The sequence below is a fragment of the Callorhinus ursinus genome, unplaced genomic scaffold, assembly GCF_003265705.2.
Source record: "Callorhinus ursinus isolate GAN/ISIS: 27379988/994484 unplaced genomic scaffold, GSC_fseal_2.0 scaffold3, whole genome shotgun sequence".
Classification (NCBI taxonomy): domain Eukaryota; kingdom Metazoa; phylum Chordata; class Mammalia; order Carnivora; family Otariidae; genus Callorhinus; species Callorhinus ursinus.
The window spans coordinates 68,280,874-68,299,281 of NW_027397065.1; the positions used below are offsets into that span (position 1 = coordinate 68,280,874).

The following is an 18,408-nucleotide window of genomic DNA, read 5'->3' on the forward strand; positions in this document are numbered from 1 at the left end:
AGGGCGCCTATTACATGCCCCACGCGCACTGGTTTGGGTGGGAGCTGTCAGTTTCCTCATCTCCCTTCTCCTGACAGACTGAAACTCTGAGATCAAGGAGGGAGCCCCTGCGCATCCCCAGGAACCTCTGAGGGCCTATGCACTGCAAACCACAGGTACTCCAAAAATAAAATGGTTGAAATGAATAGAGAAATTATCATAAGTTTCCTTAAATAGTAAACTGCCTTAAGTGCATGCAAAATCAATTTTAATGACAAAGATTTAAAGTATAATTCAATATTTTTCTAGGAGCATATTAACTATGTCAAGGGAAGGTGAATGTATATACTTTACATGGCTCTGATCCTTCCCCTCCTAGCACATCCCCCACAGGAACACAACTCCTCCATCTCCTTGTCTGCCTACCCCCTACACACACTTACACCGCTATGTGGTTATTAGCGGAGCAGCAGGGAAAGAAGGAATTGATGAAGCTAGAACAACCACCTACAGCCAGGGATGTGTTCAGAGACATTCTATTCTGCCCCCGCAAGCAACCCTCCCACACCACACTTGCCAACCTGGACCTATTCGGCAGCCACCCAGAAGCCACCGCGGGGGTGGGGGGAAGGGGCGGTTAGCTGGCCCTGTAGAAACAGCAAGCTGGGAGAGAGCCCGTCCAGAGCAGACTGAATGTGGGAGACCCCACTGGGGAAGGACTAGCAGCACGGAAGGTCCTGGGGAGCTCTCTCTAGAAGCAGATCCATGGTATCACTTTCTGCAGCCACTCAGGGACCCCCTCCAGCTTCATTGTGCTTTGTCAGGGGTAATACATCCACCCAAAGCACCTAACTCTGTGGCAGGCAGAGGCCAGGCCGGCCGCCAGAGACAGATGCGGCTCCTTCCCCCTGCAGTCGGCCACCTCCAGTCCCAGTGCAGGGCAGCTCTGGAATGCCCTCGTGCCTGCCATTCCAGTCTCTGAGACCAGCCCGTGCCAGACCTGTCCTCTTACACTCCAGTGTCTCTTATCAAGGTCTTTACATTGATCAGGCCTCTGAGGGCAGGCTTCTGGCAAACTCCAATCAGGGACCCTGGACCCTCCCCCTACTCAGTTTAGCATTGCAGGAAGACAAGCAACCCAAAGACCTAAAACATCAAGCAAACCTGAGAGGGAGAGGGGGTGAGAGGAGAGACAGAGACAGAGAGAGAGGGCGGGGGAAGAGAGAAAGGAACAAGGCCAGATTTTAGGGGGAACTCGACTTCACAGGGAAAGCAGGATTTCCTCATGTGTACGCTCCCCATCTCCCTGGGAGATGCCAATACTGCCCCCAAAGACGTCCTTGCTTTATGCGCGCCCCCTCCGTTCCCTTTACCCGCGCGTCTGTTGCGCGGGCACAAACCAGGCGAGAGATGAGGAAGCGCGGGAGCCTGAGTACCTCCGCCCTGGAGGAGAGGACCAGGCGACGGCCCAGGTACGGGGGACGCAGGGCGCGGGCCCGGGCAGGGGCTCCTGGCCCTGTCCTGAGTGTGCCCAGCAGTGCGGCTCGGGTCATCCCGTTGTCGCTGGCCTTCTTCCCGCGGCCGCGTCCTGCTCGCCCCCGGCCGGATACGAGGGGAGTTTGAGCCGCCCAACCCGGGTTCGGCTCCCTACACACCGCCGTGCCGGGGCTGGGGTTCCCACACCGGGATGTGTCACTAAACTTTCCCGGGCTCGCTCGGTCTCGTGGGAGGGGGTGGGAAGGGGGGTTGCCAAACCGCCCCTCCCCCGCCCATCCGAAGCCCCGCGTCCCGGCCGCAGCGGGACGGTCGCTTCACCTGCGCGCGGCTCGGCGGAGCCTCCCACTGCTCCTCGTGTGTCCGGACCCAGGCGCCGCCCGGCGGGTCTCCGCGCTGCCGCCGCCACCGCCGCCGCCGCCACCGCTGCTTCCACCGCCGGTGCCGCCGCCGCGCCTGCCCGGAGCTGCAGCGACGCGGTTCGCCCTCAGCCGCGGGAGGCGCAATCCCCGGCGCCCGCGGCTCGGCGGGTCCCCGCAGCCGCCACCCCACCGCGTCTCTCTGCCCGCGGCCGGCACGCACCGGCGCCCAGCTCTCCCAGCTGCGCGGCGCTGGGGATCCACGGAGCCTCCAGGATGGGCGGGGATTCCCTCCCTCTGGTAGATTCGAGGGGCGGGAACTCCCTTCCTGGAGTGACAGGGACGGGGGGCGGGGATTCCCCTGCAGGAATGACAGGGGGGGCGGGGATTCCCCCCCCCCCCCCCCCCCCCCCCCCGAGCGAGGCACACCGCGTGCAGTGTCCCTCCGGGTGAACCCGGAGTCCTGGTGCGCTGTCTTCAGAAACCTGGGGATCCTGGGAGGAAAGGATCCAGGGAGATGGCGGCTCAGAATTTCCAGATGAGGCGGGGCCTGGGGCGCCATCTAGGTGGAAAAAGAGCTAGGGGACTTGAAGTTGCCTTTGCATAGCGTCGAGAAAAATGTCAATTGCCTTACACAAGAATGGGGTGGGGAGGCCAAAGGAGATGGGGGAAGGACTAACCACCCACACCAAGAAAACTTCGGCCTCTGGTTCTGGTCCCAAATTGATTTAACACTGGTATGGGAATTTCGAGAATTTCGGGGTAACCTCTGGGCACCTCAGAGCTGCTTAATCCCCTAGTTAAGCTCCTGAGAGAAATCCTCAGAGACAAAGTCCTATGGCCCTGGAGTGGTGGTTTTTGGTCCCTGGGACAACTAGCCAAGAGCCCCTGCTTGAGTGGACTGTGAGAGCTAATGCCAATCGCCCTTGGCCTTATTCCAGGTCAGTCGAGGAACAGAAGCCTCAGGCTTTTTGGATCCTCCATTCCCGTGGATTTTCAGGAAGCCCTTCAAATATTTTTGGTTCTTTTTTTGTCATCCCTGTCATTCTGCCTACCACAGGGAGAGGATGATAAGAACGTAATAGGGAGACTGCACAGCTCTGCAAATTAAGCTCTCTTAAGAGGAAAAAGCTGGTCTTTTTCAAGTGCTAGCAGATAAGAGTTAAAAACATATGAAAAATTACAAAACCTGGGATAATGAATAGTTGAATAATGCTTTTGACATTTGCTGCAGAGCAGTAATTGGAAATCTTTGCTTTGGGGGGATGGGGATGGGGTGGGGTGGGGCAGGAATCTGGGGCAGCCCAGCAAGGCAATGAGCTCCAGTCTCTCAGAAGAGCAGACGGATATAAATCACCTGCACAGATTGTGCAGAGCTGTCCCGCAGCATCAGAGGCCAGGGGAGTCCCAAGGCATTTGAGATGGTATTTTCCACAGGGGCTGGGGTGGGGAAGTACTTGAATAGCTGTTCTTCAGCTTTTATAATTACCAGGCCACGGAGATCAATGTCTGCAGAAATCCAAGCTTCCTATAGTGTAAGCTGTGCAAGGTCAGGCAGGCACACAGAGCTTCTCTCTTCCTTTCTGTAAGTAGAGAAAATACCTACCCCTAGGATTGTAAGGATTGGCAGTGACCCAACTACTCAGCACAGCACTTAGGAGGTGCTGGATGAAATGGCAACTATTACCCAGGAAGGTACTGTTGGGAAACCACAGAAAATCCTAGAATCAGACAGGGCTGGTGGTTCCTGTTTGTTTCACAGTCCCAGTCCCATATTCCACCACTCTCTTCCTAGCACATGAACCACGAAAAGGCAAAACCTGTCTCCTCAGCCTCTGTACCCAGCACCTACCTCCTTCAGCACCCACTGAAAGTTTGCTGAATAAATGAATATGTAAATGAACTTATCACTCAAACCATAAGCGCGGCCATTCCTTACCCAAAGCATCCCCAACTCCTTCATTCCAGCTATGTACTCCTAACCTGCAAATTGTCACCTCTGCCAGGATGACATTCTCACGCTTCTATGTCTGCTGAAATCCCAAAGAGTTAAATGTCACCTGTTCTGGGAAGGCTTCTCTGATCACTGGCACCAACATCAGGTTTCTTCTCCTCTATTAATCTTTCTGTAAGTTGCTAATATAGCCCTTGTCAGGTTGTATTAAGTTGTAGGAATCATAGTGTTCCCTCACACATTTCCAGTTTGTGAGTTCCTGGAGGAAAAAGAACGTAGATCTTATTATTCGTGTTCCCCAAACCTAGCATGGCATAGTGCACAACCCCTAATAGCCACTCAATAAATATTTGCTGGATTAAAAGGAATCATTAACTATACAGATATATATGATATGTTATATGTGTTATATGCAGGCATAAATATTATATATAAATATTATTTATGCATATGTAATATTTGCTCATCTGTCTCCTTCAGACATGGCTCTGCTGACCAGCTTAAAATACTTCTAGTTTCAATCACTTTTCATCCAATATTTTCCAGATAGATTTGGCAAGTTCTTGCTGCTAATAATAGCTCACCTCTCAAGGGGTCCATCAAATGCATGGAAATTTTCTTTTGCCCTTGCAGTCTTGCCAGTTTGGAAAACTCACAGCAGAGGGCATTTATTTTCCAGTGTTTAAAGATCAAAATGTAAATTTTTCCTGCCCCCTTGTTAAATATTTAGTCACAGATTAGTACTTCTATCCAAGTTGCCGTTTTAATTTATTGCTCATAATATACATGATTTGGAGGAGGAGGTTGGATTTAGAAAATCTAAGGCTTAGTTAGGGACAAGAGAAGATTAAAATAATGAACCGAGGAAAAAAAACATGTATTCGTCTGGGCCTTAATCTTATCAATGATAGGTAAAAGAATGCAGTGTACTCTAGGGGACTCCAAGGAGATCCCCACGGGCTGCAGCGACCTTTGGTTTACCTCTGAGCTTTCCTCCTAGGTGAAGAAGAAACAACCCCCACCAGGCAGCTCTAACTGAATTGAAGTTTCATCACCAACTCAAATGAAATCTTGAAGGTCGCTTCCCATCTACCCAGCTGCTCCCCCAAGTGTGTTGGGAGGAGAAGGAGCCTTCGTCAACAACTGGCCTGATTCCCTTCTCTGGGAAGCCTCTGTGGGTTCATTTTCTCTCCAGAACAGGTTCTAGCTTCCCGTTTACCCAGCAAATGAGCCTCCCTTTTTTTTCCTCTGGAAATTCCTGGTCACTAACTCTTCCATTCAGGAACTCACATTGGAATGAGCCATCCTGTGGCCAAGGAAGGGTTTAAGAAGAGCACCTGAGGAACAATGACAGTAACGCATTAATTCATTGGATCCTAACTTGGAATGTGTTTAAAGATCACCGGGAGATTTGAAAATTCAGATACCCTGGCGTCAGCCCCCGAGATCATCATATGCTGAGTCTGCAGGGCAGCTCTGGATACTGCATGTTTAACCTGTGCCCTGTGATTGTGACTTGGGTGACCCACAGAGCATATCCGAAGAAATACTAAAATAGAGTGACTTTAAAAATGGGAGGGAGCCCAAATTAGATCATACTCTAGTGTTTGATCTTAGAGCCAATAGATTTTATTTTAAACCTTGATGAAAATTTTGTAATATTTCTTCTCAGACCACATCTTTTATTAGCCAATACACAAAATGGACCTACATGTGATGTATCCTGTTTTAAAATACTTGTTTAGGGGAACGATTTAAGTACTTTTCATCCTGTGTATATTGAAAAAGATGAGTTTCACTGTGTCCACGGGCATGACATTGGAACTTATGCAAATGTGTTTTGTTGTTTTCAGTGTTGTACAATATTATGGCACATGCAGAATTTATGATTTTCTCCTAGGGGGCTGTCCCATACAGAATATACTATCTCTCCTTCTATTTATTTAGGCAGCTAAATCATCCATTATTTTATCTTTGACTCAGCCTTCCATTTATACTATGTAAGCATGGTTGCCAGGGTAATTTTTTTTTCAATAAAATTTTTGGCAGGAAGAAATGAATTATACACTAGCAAGTGCAGACCAGATAGTGCTTATTATTTTCACAATTTATATAGATGATTCAATAATTCTGTCCAGTGCTGAATTACCCTATATGCTCAGGGCACCAGTAAAACCAGGCTACTAAAGAGAGAGGGAGAGGTTCAGCTTTGATTAACATAACCAGTACCGTGCAATCAGCATATCTAAAAAGAAGAGAATCTATTTTAGTTCCACATACGCATAGGTTTTGTTTTCTAGATGGCCAGTGTCTTTATTTTGAATTTACACAAGAGATAGGACATGGGGATCTTCTCGGGGCTTGGGGCTTCGATCCTATTGGTACACTTGTAAAAGACATTTTCCTCCCAGAAATTGGGAAGCTTGCGTCCTCCCCCAGTGGCTCTTCCAATTCAGTCAAATCACCGTGCATCTAAATTGGTAGACTATTTAGGTAAGATATTTCCTAACTCATTTTGTGCACAACACATTCTCATTCCTAACTCCCAGCTCTCCTGCTGATTATTCTCCTTGTTCAGTTCTGCTCTACTTACTTATGAAAAGGCATCATTCCAAGTCAGTCATATGCTATTTTTACTCCTTCATCAGATACTTCTCCTTCCAGATATCTTCATTTAATAATCTCCAAAAAAGCTATTATAAAAATAAACATAACACTAGTCTCTCTCTTCTGTTTTTGTTGTTGTTGTTGCTCTTGTTGTGTCCTTTTCTTAATTTTATGTTCACTCTTCATTGTCTCTTTTGTCAATCTCAGCACCTGTCTTTACCGGGACAACTGAAATGGACATGCAAATGAAAGCCAGGTAATGATACCCAGCCTACAAAAGCCCCAGATCAGTGCTGTGTTCTGCAGTAACTCAGTAAAGTGTGGGGTTACCTCAGGCAAGGGTCTCTCAAATGGGGGTAATAACTCTTGCCTCTAAAGATCTCATTAGGATCTCAAGTCCCCCACAAAATCATAGATGCAAAAATACTTGGAAAAACTGTAAAGGTCTCTCCAAATGAGAGAAGGTGAGAGCAATAGCTCTTTGAATGGCCATTTCAGTTCGTCACAGAAAATACGTGACTAAGATGATTTACATTTCATCTCAATATACAGCAAGAATCACCAAGGGCAGTAGATGAGGCAGTCGATGAATTGTCATTAACGACTTATTTGCATGATGTATGAATTAGTGGGCCAAACATAAGAAATGCATTTTGCATCTCTGCTGTGTTCAGGAGTGATATACTGGTCAGTGAAATCCACAGAAAGCAGAACTTTTGAAGAAACAACACAGTGGACTTGAAAAAAGCCAGTCATTGTCTATTGGAAAATATATAAGAACAGCTTGTTTTTGTTTGTTTTAGCAAATGCTAATAGCAACCTCCTTCTTTCTAATTGCCCATCTGAGTGGGTTCCTCTAAGGCTGCTCTTGAAAAGAGCCCCAGGGATCATGCTCTTGGTTGGCCTTTATTTAAGTCATGGGGTCCTCCTCATTTCTGGTTAATAGAAAACCATTAAAAAATAGTTAAATGCTCATTTGCTCTATTTGTTAAATTTTTTTCATGAATCCAGGAAGCAGGGAATCCTCTTTTCTGCTTTACTGTGTACTTATCAACAAAGCAAATAACCTAAATTGCTTTTAAATAATTTGTTTTTGTAACTTAGATGATCAGACCGCCTGGAAATAGGGAAGAAACAAAAGAATGAAAGCCAACACAAGACGACGAGACCTCAGAATTCTAGAGCCCAAAGGAGACTCCTTGGGAATCAACTTGCCCTACTCTGGAAATCTGCCCATCATTTTGAAAATGCTAATTCTGCCTATTTAATGCCTGGTTTACGATCAAGATGACGCATCTCAGGATGATGGGCTCTGAGGACAGAGAGCCTGACTTCAAGGACTGAGGGTATCCGTGTTGCCTTGCCGTCGAAGGGTGCAGACATAGCTCTGTCTCATGCCAGAGTAGAGGAAATATTCTCCACAGAAGGCAGCAGACCTATAAATTAATTCCTTATGATAAATTCCAAATGCTCCTTAAAGAATGATGTTTTTCTTATTAGAGTCTTTTGAGACATGTACCATCAGTCAGAATGTCATGGGGCCTATCAATATTGTATCTCCAGCATGAATTTGCAAGAAAGTGCTTTTAGAGATCAAAAAAGTTCACAGAAAATGCAATAACACAGAGCATCATATAGCAGAGTTTCCCAAAGTTTGCTTCTTTGGCATGCATAGATTTGTCTAACAAGGACTCACAACCTACTCCAAAACGGAACTTCTTTTTTTCTGGAATTGCTAATTGTAAATCTTTTTCTAAAATTAAAGTGAATGGGGTGCCTGGGTGGCTCAGTTGGTTAAGCGACTGCCTTCGGCTCAGGTCATGATCCTGGAGTCTCAGGATCGAGTCCCACATTGGGCTTCCTGCTCAGCGGGGAGTCTGCTTCTCCCTCTGACCCTCTTCCCTCTCGTGCTTTCTATCTCTCATTCTCTCTCTCTCTCAAATAAATAAAATCTTTAAACATAAATAAATTAAATTAAATTAAATTAAAGTGAATGGTCCCATAGATACCATTTCATATTAGAGGTTTCTGGTGGGCCCAACCAGGGTGAGGTCAGAGAGGTACCTAGGATACAAAGTATAGAGAAGCCCTCACTCCTAGGGTTGGGTGCTCACTCTCTGGGCTGTACCTAATCCTGATAGTGAGGACCGCCTTAATTTTTTTTTTTAAGATTTTATTTATTTATTTGAGAGAGAGCGAGAGAGAGGGACCAACAGGGCGGAGGGGCAGAGGGAGAAGCAGACTCCCCGCCAAGCAAGGAACCTGATGCAGGGGCTCGATCCCAGGACCCTGGGATCATCACCTGAGCCGAAGGCAGATGCCCAACCGACTGAGCCACCCAGGCATCCCAGGACTGCCTTAATTTTGTGCCCTAGGCACCTCTCTTGTCTTGCTCTAGCCCTGGCCCTGGTTCCCTGACAAACACACAGAATGCAGAAGACGCTGAGAGGTTTGGATGCTGATTCAGCAGGGGAAAGTGCAGCAATGGTGATTAATAGCACAACAGCTGAAGAGCGGTCTAGGTTTTGCCAATGTCCATGGGGGTGACCTGGGGCCAGCTGGGCCCAGACACCATGCCCCATGATGCAAAGCTACGCTCGCTGCCCTGCCTCCTGCCCCATGGATGACCACACACGTGCTGCCGAGCACAACTGTCAACCTTCACAGACCATCAGCAGAGGCAGGCCTGGCCCTACCATGTCCACTTTCTGTTTTTTTTACACATCAGCTGAAATGTGGTAAGTTTGAATGCTTGGCAGCCTCCAAGACACACTGGAAATGTAAATGTGCCTTCTTCACTTTTGCGTTAGTCCATCCCTACTAGGAGCGTTCCTTGGTGATCTGCCACTTGCCGTGCTCTCAGATCCATGATATTCTGCCTCCACTCCAATGCAGTTTCCTCCCCTATATTGCCACGGGCAGTCCCAACTCTGTCATTGACAAGCATCTCTATTCCCTCACCCTCTTCTCTCAACACTGTTGCCTGCAGACTCTTACCCTCCGGGGAAGACACGGCTTTCCCTGCAGCTCTCTCCAGTGGAGTCTGTGTATTTGGTTACAACAAACATGACCTTACAACTCAAGGTCAGGAATGGTGTGAGGACCCCCATGCTTTGGGTCTATGGCCTATCATTTCCATCACTCTCTTATCTAAACTATCTTGTGCCTTGGTTGCACCTACCTGAAAACTCCATTCCAGGATGAAACCAGCCTCTCCCTGCACCAATGCGTGATGGCTGAAGCACTGATGGGAAGAAACAAAACAAAACAAAACTCCAAAACCATACCTGGGTAGATGGTGAATTCCTGGTTGCCTATCACAACCAGCTCTAAACAGTGTCCACTACTATTTCTCTAGTCAACCCACTCTCCCATTTATGCAATAAGTATTTCAAACCTTCCTCACCATGTTCAAATTTCTGACTCCTTCTGTCTTACACTTGTCTTACCTTCTCTTTATCTGAAGATGACCTTCCTTTCTAATTCTCAGATAAAATCAAAGTTATGAGATAGAACTCTTTTAACTTCCTCCCTCCAGATTAATAAGTCTTCCCCAAATCAACACCCACCCTCCTCTTCCTTCTGTCAGGGGGCCTCTCTCCACTTGGATTTCCTGCAGGTGCCTCATGCTATGTAAGTATGAACCGAACCGAACTTATGCTCTTTCCCCACCAAATTCCCTCCTATTGTTAACCATCCTGGTAAATAGAGCTCTGATACTCCCACTTGTCCAAACCCAAAGCCTCAGTGTCCCTTACTCCTCGTCTCCAAAAAGCACATCCTATCAATTCTTTCTCAAGTATCTGTAGGCTCTGTCACTATGGCCCAAGCTACCTTTATCTTTTGTCTACACCAGGGGTTGGCAATTAGTTTTTATTGGAATACAGCCATGATCATTCATTTATGGCTTGTCTGTGGCTGCTTGCACTTCAAGGGCAGAATCGAGTAGTTGCCACAGAAACCATATGGCCCACAGAACAGAAAATATTTACTTTCTGGTCCTTTATAGAGAAAGTTTGCCCATCCAATCCTTGATCTACACTATTGCCAGAACCTCCTGAATGCACCCTGTACCAAGCCTGGTATTCTGTTGTCAGGCTCATGCCTATACAGCTGGTCATCTTTTAAAAATCTCGTATCACCATGCTTAGAATCTTCAGTGCAGGAACATCATGCTTGGGATGAAATGCAGTGTCCCTAGCCTGGTTTGCTTGGCACCATGTGATCGGCCCCTGTCTACCTGTCATTCTCACCTTGTACCACTCTGCCTCTTGCCTACCAAACCCAGCAGTGCTATCTGCCTTTCAGATCCACGCACCATGCTCTTTCATTCTACAGAATCTGGAGAATTTTGTTTCCTCTGCCTTGGAGGCTCTTTTTCTTCCTCAATTTGCCCCTCATCCAATTCTTACTTATTCTTCAGGACTCTGGCTAGACCTCCCTTCCTCCAGGAAGCCTTCTCTTTCTCCCAGGTTGGGTACCCTGTTTCATGGCACAATGTATTTTTCTTTTATAAAGCACTTGTCTTGATTGTCATTCTTTGTGAAATTATTTTTTAATGTTTGCTTTTTTAAAAATATAGACTGCAGGTATTTTGGTAGAAAATCTTTGTCTATCTGGTTCAGAAATGTAGGTTTTCATTCTTGACATAGTGCCTGGCACAAGATAAGTACTCAGAAAATATTTGTTGAATAAATGGATGAGTAGCAAAAGCATAATAAGGTGTTCATGATACTGGGAGTTAATATACACAGACCATTTAGTTAATTGCCTTGTACTGGCCAAGTAGTATTATTATGCTTTTACTTTGCATTGCTCCTGAACTTCTTGATTTAACAACAACAACAACAAAAGGTACCTGAAAAGCATTTTATTCCTTAACGTGTAGCATGAATTGTTCTTCAATTGATTTCTTCTGTTTGGCTGCTTATGACAAGCCTATTTGACTTCTCATAGTGTGAGACTCTACAAACCAATGTGTGCAATCCTAGAAACCAAAAGTCATACTAAGATGTGTTTCCTAGGCTAGATAATCCCTGCTTGCCCTCCAGATCTACTTCCCATCATTTATTCTTCTCCGTGCCTCAGGAAGCTGACCTCCTATTGTGTTCCTCCTTGTTTCTTACCTTCTGGTTTGGGCACCACCAATGGGAAATCAGAGGCAGGATAGCAAGAAGGCAGTGATCTCTCTGGCTCCTCATTCGGGCTGTGGTTTGACAGTGACTTCCTTCCCACCACTCTTACCAGGCCCTTTCTCTGTAGGGACTCCTTCCTCTTGCTTATTCTGGCCTACAGTAATTACAGCTCCCTGCAGTTGCTAGCCTTGGCATGCTTCATTATCCCTTTTTGTTTTCCTTAACTTGTCCACACCTTTGTCAATTAAAATCTCCCCAATTATTCCTGCGTGAATGTGCTGTCTGTTTTCTGATAGGACCCTGACTCATACAATTCCGTTGCCTAAATAAATATAATGAAATCACATCAAGAGGTTCTCATGTGCTTCTCTAGATCTCTCAGCTAACCTCTCAGACAGTCTGCATGCTTGGCTGATATGAGCTTAGGTGCCGTTCTCCGCATTTCTCAGGGAGACAACAGGAGTCTGGAAGCAATCAAAGTAAGAGATGTATCCCCAATTCCAAAGCTTGGTGATGGCAGAGTCAAAGCTACACCTCGACTCTGAAACTTACACATCAAATTCAGAGCTATATCTTGGCTACTTCCCTCCCAGAGGGTCACCTGCCAGAATCTGAACAGCTAGGATTCCAGATAAATCATTCTTGGTGACAAACCTCTCTGCAGTGAGTCTAATCCAGGTGAACTCTGAAGCTGGTGGGTGTGCAGTTGGCTCTGTGCCCCAATTTGGAGCAGGTCTGGGACACATTCCCAGATGGCTCTTGGATGCTATTACTTTTTCTGGCTGCATTCCTGGGGGAGGTGGGAAAACACACACAGGTCTCCTAGCTGCAAACCCAAGCAAAGAGCACATTGTCGTATCTTTAGCAAATGATAGCACACAAACACAGAAAGCCGAAGGAGTAGAGAGAGACATATCTACCCCGCCAAACTAATTCACTCTTTAGAGCTAAGGGACACCCAATATAGAAGATTCTCTATCCCCTTCTTAAAAGAAAGTGCCCAAGGCTTTGAGCAAATCACAGACAACCCTTCATTTTACCCTCAATTTCCTCCCCTGGAAAATGGAGTTTCCTCCTCTGGAAAATTGGTAAAGAGGGGAGCAATTACCCATTAAGGTGAGCAAAAATCTCCAGGGGCTTTAATTTTAAAGCCTCAAATTCAAAACTGCTATTGAGTTTTCTCTTTGGGTGTTGGGGGGGCGGTGGGCAGAAGGCAGCTCCCATAGAGAGGCAATATGAGTCATAGTTAAAAGCATAGACTCTGGAACCAGACTACCTAGGTTTGAATCCCACTTCTGCCACTAACTAGCTATGTGATCTTGGGAAAGTAACTTAATCTAACCTCTCTGTGCTTTCTGTTTCCTTGTCTATAAAATGGGAATAATGGTAGTATCTATCTCACAGGGTTGACATGAAGATTAAATGAGTGATTATAAGTAAAGTACTTTGAACAGAGCCTAGTAAGGCAATCTATGTAAGGTAGTTGAATAAAGTTGTTTCGGGAATTATCCATGTACCTTTAGACAGATACATCTGGAGTATTGACCATTCCATGATTTTTCATCATTTTTTTGCTTGGGGTCCAAATAACTTCTAGGGTGAAATAACAGATCCTAGAGAAGCTTTGCTAGCAGTGCCAATCATTAGATCAAACGAATTTGGCTTGTGTCTTAACCGCCATCAGGAAGAGAATATACCTGGGACGCTACTAATTGGAAAAGCACATTCTGGTACATGACTCAGCCTGGCAAGCTCATCAGTTACACCCCAAGAAGGGAGAGCACCAGGTGGCCTTACCTGTCAGACTGATCCAGAAAGACGAGATGCCTTTTAAGCAGGCCATCCATCACTGATAACTAAAGGCCTGGTGTGAGTCCCTACCCATCATTCACAAAGAGTCTTTTCATTTGGGCCTCTGTCCCATAAGGCAACACATTTTTTGCACTTCTCAGTGGCTGAATTCGTGTGTATTCTTCCCTCTCCTCCTGTCTTCTTAGATTTCCTGTTGGAATCAGCAACCAGCCCAGTTTTCCATAAGTAAACTCTGGTTTTCTCCACTGGTTCTCAACTAAAACACAGGTCCTCTAGGCCTGAGAAGGAGCTCAGTGTCTCTAGCAGGTTCTCCTCCTCTTAGGGAGTCCTGACTGACTGGTGTTTTTAATGAAAACATTTCAGTTCCCCCTGAGAAGTCAAGAGTTCATGAGAATGACTGTCCTTTCGTAACTCAGTAATAGTGGACAATTTTTACTGAGTACTCACTGTTTGCTAGGCACTATGCCAAGCACTTTATATAACATTCTCATTTATTCCTACAATCATCCTATGAGATAGCACAAAAGTTCATTATCTGAGTCCCTAGAGCAGCACTGTCCTATAGAAATGTAATATGAGCCACAAATGTGGCCACGCATGTCATTTTGAGTTTTCTAGTTAGACATATTATAAGAAATAAAAAGAAACAAGGGAAGCTAATTTTAATGATATGTTTTGTTTAACCCAATGTATTTTAAAATTGGCATTTCAACATGTAATCCATATAAAAGCTATTTTTTAAAGATTTTATTTATTTATTTGACAGAGAGAGACACAGCGAGAGCAGGAACACAAGCAGGGGGAGTGGGAGAGGGAGAAGCAGGCTTCCCGCTGAGCGGGGAGCCCGATGCGGGGCTTGATCCCAGGACCCTGAGATCATGACCTGAGCCAAAGGCAGACGCTTAAGACTGAGCCACCCAGGTGCCCCCATATAAAAGCTATTAATGAGATATTTTACATTCTGCTTTTTGTACTAAGTCTTCAAAATCCAAATTCCAATTAATAAGTGTAGAAGGAATGAGGGGAATAGGAAATTACCATGTGTCAAACACCACAGTAATAATTGTTGTATGCAAGTTCCATCTATGGGTGCTAAAACTGGAGAATGAGAATTTGAGGAAAAATAGGATATTTGCATATTCTGAAACTATCTCTCAAGATATTTATTAATTTCAAAGGGAGAAACAGTAACTTTGTAGTGGAGAAACCCTGCAAACATCATCTCCATAAAGTGAGCAGAATTAACGTCATCACAATAGGAAATATTAGTATCATGTACCCCCCAGATAGGATGCCCAGAGGGTACATCACTTCTGAGATCTTACCAAAAATCTATAACCTCAATATAATTGTGAGAAAGCATCAGAAGTGTCCCAAATTGAGAAACAGTCATATAAAATAACTGGTCAATACTTTTCCAAAATGTCAGGATCGCAAATGACAAGGAAAGACCGAGGAACCCTCACAGACTGGGGGCACCAAGGAAGTAAAAGAACAGCGCAATGGGAGGGGGGCTTTGGATGGGATTCCGGTGCAGAAAAAGGACATCAGTGGAAAAACTGGTGCAATTTGAGTAAGGTGTATACTTTGGTTAAAAATCATGTGCCCGTGTTCATTTCCTGGTTTTGACTGTTTATCCTAGTTATGTAAGTTGTTAACATTAAGGGGAAATCTGGGTAAAGGGTATACAGGAACTCTGTCCTCCTTCTGCAATTTTTCTGTGAGTCTAAAACTATTTCAAAATAAAAAATAAGAGGACATAGTGCATTGCAAATAAAAATGCAAATTGATTACAAATACCTTTGAAATTATTTCAAAAGATTCAAGAGTCTATGAAGCTGATGAAAGTATTGAAATATTGCTTAAAAATGCATGAAAAACCATTGACAAACTAGGTAAAACAGTTAACATTTGGAGAAGAAAAATCAACAGGGATGGTAACAGGATGTGGGTTTCAAAAAACAATGACTTAAATGTCAAGGAATTATAAAAGATCCTTGGAAAAACGAATGGAGCTTTCTAGTATGTTTGCCAAAAAATTTCTTCTGTAAAATCATACATTAAATGAAAGCTGTTGTATCATGCCACATATCATTTTAGTTTAAAAATTATGCCAAAATAGCCACGTGAAATTTATCTGTGTTCATTCTAAGAATGAACACATAGCTGCAATTATAATCTATGCTCTATTGAATAAGATAAAATTTTATTTTCATAATTTGTAGCTCTATTATTTTAGATTAAAAAAGCTTCACTTAAATTTTTAGTTCATCTTAAATGGCTTGACTTGATCTCTTTCAGCTTCAATTATCCTTGTATTATGTACACTTCCCATCATTTAATAGGAGATCCAGGACTCAAACCCAAGCAATCTGCCCCTCCAGCGCATGCTGGAGTCTCATGCAGTAAGCAATATGCATTCTGCATTGTCCTGAAGAGGGGAGCTTTCTCTGTTTCCATTACCTGATCAAACTTCCTCCAAGTTATCCAAAACAAGTTTCATGACCTCTGTAAGGACAAGGCACCCTGGAATGTTTTATTTTCTATCACTCTTTATGAATTTATTGAGGATGGGCAACTCCAGAGATCAATGGAAGACAAAGAAGAGAGTGGACATGAATGAGCACACAAACTTCATCAGCCATGTCTCTGCGGCATCTGTGAAATATCCACTTTTTATCTCCAAGACCCATCAAAGATGACACTTATTTTTAAATAAACCCATTGAATCTTAACACAAAAACTAAACCATAGCCAATGAAATCATTCAAAGTGCTTGCAGTGTTCAAAATGATGAGCTGTAATATTTAAAATGAGACTGGAAGAGGCTGGAAAGACTGAAGAAAGGAGATATATATCATCAGAAAGGAGCTTCCTACATTTGAAACCATCAGTAGCAAATGATATGGACAGAAGACTACTAAGGTACAGTGAGGGGTAGGAGGATGCAAGTGCAGAATGGGTGGAAGAAACTCAGAGAAGCCAAGTGAGAAACCATTATCCAATGGGCCCCTAATATCTGGAGCAAGTTTTGCTTTAGAGTGAAGCGTGCACGCACGCTCACACGCACACTCACACACACACACACACACAAGTACTCCCACATGACTAAAACTTAGATAACATCAGTGGGGTCATTACAAAATGCAATATAGTAAGTTATCAGTTCGTCTCTGGCCCCAATCACACCTGAGGTTGTGGAGAAAAGCTCTCAGTCTTCAAGAATGAAACAGGGCCTGACTGTTTTCTCTAAGCATACATGCTGGCACATGGGTTCATTCAGATTCAACTTTATCCCAAAATGACCGTTAAGACAATTGAAAATTGGCTAGTCTTCTAGAAACCTATTGCGCTAATAGCTGGAGAGATGCCACACTGGGGCCAAGCCAATGTCAGAAACCTGGGCAGTAGGGAGTGGCTTCCCGATCAGCATATTGAAAAGTCAAAACCGTTGTGGTCCAATCTTTTGCGAAAAGAGCCGATCACTTCCTATTGGCCCTAGGTGGGCTAAAATCCTGGTAGGGCCTCTCTCATCCCAACCACAGTGCTCCTGTGAAATTACCAAGGTAAAGAAGGGAGGGGTGGGGACAGGGTGGGGACAAGCGTGTGGAGAGACCCTTTCCTGGTCTAGCGCTCACAATACCTAGAGCTTTTGTTAATTCTTCACAGACCTTCCGGAGATTCCCCTTCTCTGGGCATCCTGCTTGTGATTCCTCAAATTGCACAATATAGTGGATACCTCGGGGCACTGCTTCCTACAGTCCCCCTTCAGGGCTAGTGCTCAGCTGTTAGCCCTCTTTGGGAATTGCTTTAGCTAAAAAGAGCAAAGCATACCCTCTTCTTAAGGCAAAATAAAGATCCAGGCTCCTTGCCCCAATTCAGGACAACTCTGAAGAGTTATTTCAGCTTCTGACTTCCCCATGGGGTTGGCCAAGGCCTCTGTTAAGACTGCATCACAGACCAACTCCGCCCTCTGTCCAATTGTGTTTTCTTCTCTTCCTTCCCCAGATGTTGATCCCAGCATCACTCCCTTATCAACTAACTATGCACAAATCTCCAACTCAGAGTCTGCTTCCTGGAAGACCCAACTCACAACACATCCCCTTCTCCATTTTATCATCCCCTGCCTGCCACGATGGCCCTCTTGTCAACCAATCCTTGGCTCTCTTGACCTTTCTTCTCTACACTGACTTCCCAGGGTCACTGATCCTCGGTACTTGGTCACTGTGGCCTCCAGTTACTGGGGAAAAGTCCCCCATCCCTCTATGCATGATTAGCCACCTCATTCTGCCAAAGGGAAGAAAGATCTGGCCTGCTGTCACCATACATCTCCATCCAATGCCAATGTGAGCTTCGTCTTTCTTGAGACTCAACCCATCCCACAACTCTCACTTTACTGGGAGGCAGGATATGCTGACTTTAGTCATTCCGGGGCCAAAGATTAACAGAGTCTTAGGCATCTTCCCTTGTATATATTTGGCCAAGATGCCTTCCTACCCACCTGGGCAACAGCGACAGGTAAGCACAGCAAGCCAGAGCCATGGTCAGTTGTTCTTGCCTGAGTGTAGCAGTTGCTAGCACCTGGAGAGGCATCAGAGTAGAACCAAAGGGCAACTGTTGCATTTGTGAGGATCAGCTCCAGCGGGGATAGAAGAGAGCAAACAGGGCCAGAGAAACTATGTATTCAGTCTTTTTCGTGTGGAAACTCTGGGAGTCAGAACCACATATAGACAGGAGGAGAACAGAGCTCAAGGAGCAGGAGAGGCTAGATTGCCACTGAACAGAAAGGAGGTAAGGGCAGAGTGCGAAAGAGAGGGGAGGTGAGGACAGCCTCTGGGAGAGAGGGGAGGGGAGAGCAGCTCTGAGCAGGGAGGAGAAGGGGGCAGCTCTGAGTAGAGAGAGGAGGGGAGGGCAGCCTCTGAGGAGAGAGGGGAGTGGAGGGCAGCCTCTGAGCAGAGAAGGGAGGTAAGGACAGCCTCTGGGAGAGAGGGGAGGTGAAGGCAGCCTCTGAGCAGAGAGGAGAGGTGAGGGCAGCCTCTGAGCAGAGAGGGGAGGTGAGGGCAGCCTC

The 18,408-nt window shown here is 45.4% G+C and overlaps 1 protein-coding gene across 2 annotated transcripts in view; it reads right to left on the reverse strand.

Annotated features, from left to right (window-relative positions):
• The window catches only part of PDZD2 (PDZ domain containing 2), a 339,767-nt gene extending 337,729 nt beyond the window's left edge, over nt 1-2,038 (reverse strand). Inside the window, exon 1 of one of the 2 annotated variants that reach the window (XM_073891061.1) lies at nt 1,795-2,038. The gene's annotated coding sequence lies outside the window, so the exon portion shown is untranslated. The remainder of the gene's footprint in view (nt 1-1,794) is intronic. The other variant, XM_073891060.1, reaches the window with a different exon arrangement.
• Between the last annotated feature and the right edge of the window lie 16,370 nt (nt 2,039-18,408).